The sequence below is a fragment of the Erigeron canadensis genome, chromosome 9 (genome assembly GCF_010389155.1).
Source record: "Erigeron canadensis isolate Cc75 chromosome 9, C_canadensis_v1, whole genome shotgun sequence".
In the NCBI taxonomy this organism is placed as follows: Eukaryota; Viridiplantae; Streptophyta; class Magnoliopsida; order Asterales; family Asteraceae; genus Erigeron; species Erigeron canadensis.
Window position 1 is genome coordinate 23,078,747 of NC_057769.1, and position 3,580 is coordinate 23,082,326.

General features: G+C 32.1%; 1 long non-coding RNA gene across 1 annotated transcript; it reads left to right on the forward strand.

Annotated features, from left to right (window-relative positions):
* The first annotated feature begins 528 nt into the window (after nucleotides 1-528).
* LOC122580970 lies at nucleotides 529-2,780 on the forward strand. The gene is made up of 3 exons (XR_006320934.1): nucleotides 529-817; nucleotides 898-1,029; nucleotides 2,707-2,780. It is a non-coding gene; the product is annotated as an uncharacterized LOC122580970 (long non-coding RNA).
* Nucleotides 2,781-3,580: the final 800 nt, after the last annotated feature.

Below are 3,580 nucleotides of genomic sequence, written 5' to 3' on the forward strand. Positions count from 1 at the left end.
TATGCGGGGTTAACCCACTTGGTAGATGATCTGCGAGTGTAAATTAGAGATCAATCCTTGACACGAGCGTATTTAGGAGAGTAATGTAGGTACGGTAATAGATTTAACCTCTTATCTTAATTGTTTGCGAAACGGGTACATTTTAAAGGTCCGGGTTTCCCAAGCCACATAAATTTGAAATTGGTGAAGTGTTTTTGTTTTTTGTGATGTTGATAAAGTGGCGCAACTTATGTCCGTGGTTATATTGGCTAAAATAATTGGTTAGATGCGACCCAACCAAATACTTTGGCAATGGGCTGACTAGCTCAAAGTTCCATATATTAGATACAATACTGATACATGATTTTTAAAGTTGCATAGCAAAACGAGAGAAGTGCATTAATTTAGGTGCAATGAGACTATATTTTTATATCTAAAGAAATAATAGTTTGTTGTACAATATTAGTTGTTTGAATGATAGTTTGTTGTGCAATATTAGTTAACTTTGCGAAATTTGGCCCTTTTGCGGGCTTTTGAGGACTACACAAAGGCGATAAGTGATTTTTCATTTCCCTGCTGAAGATAAGGAAGTTAGGAAGGTCAATCTGGATAATATCATATTGGTATCATGAAGATACGCAGGCTTGCGTAGATGATATTGAACCATATAAGATGATCAAGGCCATGTGTAGGCTTTCTTATAGTGTTTATGATAATAATACTGATAATGGATCCAAGGGAAGAACTCAGTTTGGTAACATTCATCGGTTTAAGAACCAGTTGGTTTTTCAATATAAATTGTTCATGTGCAACTTGTGCTTGAAAGGAAGGCAGGAAGGTTGGTGTCTATATCTGTATTTTTGCTTCTCTTTTTCTAAAATTAGCGAAGTTGTTTAACATGATTTTCGTTGTTCGTAGCTATTTATACGTGAACAAAAGCTGTATACCTGAGCATAATTAGAGCAACATATATATATACAGGCGACTCTCGAGTTGATGGAACCGAAGGTGAAAGAGGTGGCTTCAAGGGACATGTCTTATGTAAATTCGGTAGGTTATGGTTTTATGAAGATAAGGAGCTATATAAGCATATGGAGACCGAACATTACCAATGTTCTATATGCAAACAGTAGTATATTTTATGTATATATGTATGTATATATAGCCTTATAATATCTAACACATTCTATTATGTGCAGCTAATTAACACAATGTATTTAAACTTTTTATTTTTTATTTTTCTTGGTAGACGAAATATTGGCAAATATGACTATTTCAAAAATTTTGATGACTTAGAGATATGTTGTTTCTTTGAATCATAATGTTAGTTCATCTTTGAGCTTCTATATAACTCAACTCATCAAGTTATAATATTGTAGAATCATTTTCCGCCTAGAACTTTTTTATTCTAAAGAAGTTGTTTACCTTTCTAAGAAGTTCGTCATTTTTCTATCCGAAGGTAAAATTATTAGCTAAATAACTTGCATCACATACACAAGCTGCAGCCCATAAGGGGGGAAAACATCAAGAATTTAGGTGAAAATCTTTAGATTCTAATTTTGTTTTCAAATTGCAGTTACGCAGAACTAAAAAGCATTTTTTGGGCCATATGTCACAAATAAGGCGTAATGCTCTCTAGGTTTGACTTCTTAGTTTGTGCTCATATTTATAGAAGACATTCAAATCAGAATATAGTCCTTGCTCACTTTAATTTTTAGTGGATATGGCAAGATGGGTGGGTTGGGTAACATGTTATACACTATCAATGTCGGAACAGGTTTTAGATGGTCGTTTATAAACACGTTGTCAATTTTACCTTTATACAAGTATTTAACATGTTACTTGTGATTACGGAAATAATAATATTATAGTACCAATCCACATATGTAACTAAATAATGGGAGGTTGTATGCATTTTGATATACTTTGGCAACTTTTAACGAGTTCAACTAATTCGATATGTTCTTCTTCTAACTAATTCTTAAATTGGTCAATATGACCCACTGGACATTGAATACTACTAATGGTGACCCAAACATAAGTAGTTGAGCTGAGATTATCACCTTCAGTTTTTATTGACTACTATGCTTCTTGAAAACGTTGCATTTATATATATCCGTTTTGTATATTGATCCTTCGTGAATGGTATTATCGAGAGTTTCTTATAATCAACTACGTTATGTACTATCTACATATATGATTAATGGCAGTTGAGCTTAACAGCATAAAGTGACGATTTGTACAATATATGTTCTTTTTAGGTTTGATCAGATTGTCTCTAATTATTTTTATCATTCTATATGTTTTGTGGTTTTAATTTCATCTTTAACCTTTCGCCTCCCATGTCACATCGATTTAATCACATCAATTATAATAATAAATCCTATGATTAAGATTAGCACCTACATATGCAAGGTTTTTTGTGTTCAGTCAGTATACAACATGTGCAAGGATTCACTAATACTACATGTAAATAGCTCGATTAATTATTTTTGTTTCTAAATCGCAACTCGCGTAGAAGTTGAGATTTCGCTCAACTTTTAGATTATAATTGATTTTACTACCAGTTCACACAGACTCTTCAATAACTTGTATTTCTTTTTAATTTCTATTTATAATTTTTAGTTTGGTAGAGAAATTCATCTACGTTTTACTTTTAACTTGATTTTAACTTTAGCTTTTAGGTTATTAAAATTTGAACTTAAACGTACTTGAGTTTTTGTACAGTGACATCAGCCTAAAGGGACTGAGAAGGAGACTTGCTAGAATCGTTGTGGTGAGTTCAGGATTCTAATGTCAATGTGTTGATTGGTTAAGTTGACACGATACAAGAGTTATTTAGTAGTAGTACAGAACCATGTATTTGCTAAGGACCGAGAGATAAAATAGCATCTCTAAATATATTATGGGCGTGATTGGTGTAATCGAGTTCCTCATAAACGAGATTTTGCCATTTGAAGAAAGAATTTGGTCACTCATGCAGCATGTTGAGTCCAACCTAAACAGAATACCCATTTGAGTAGGTTTTCGAGGCCGGTAATCAATAAAGAAACTTTAAGGAGCGATTATCATTCCATTAGCATGGATAAATGTAAATATCATATTCATGTTGTTTTGGTATGCTTTTTTAGTGCAACAAAAGACTTTGAAATTTTTGATAATAATAAACACTCATTGATGCATTTATAATGCCATCTTTAGTGTTAATTGTTCTTGTGAAGTCCCTCACTCAATGGTTTAACCCACAAGTATAGAATAAGAAGTCAAGTAATCACTAGATAGGACTAGTATTAAACGTCAAGTAAGCACTAGATTGAACTAGTATTACGATAAATATAAATGCAAGAATATATATAACGTAATACGTACTTAAGCAATATAAAGATAAACAAATAAGTAAGTGGTGAGACACAATGTAATTTTCAAGTGTATTTTATTTATTGATGTTAAATAAAATACAAGGTTGTTGCGGAACAAGATATTACAAAGTAAGTATCTAAACAACCTATGAATTACAAGTGATCTAATCTTTGCTAAATAAACTCTTTGATCGAAATACTTAAAGTTGTGAAGTATGACTGTTTAGATCGAGAGTATTTGA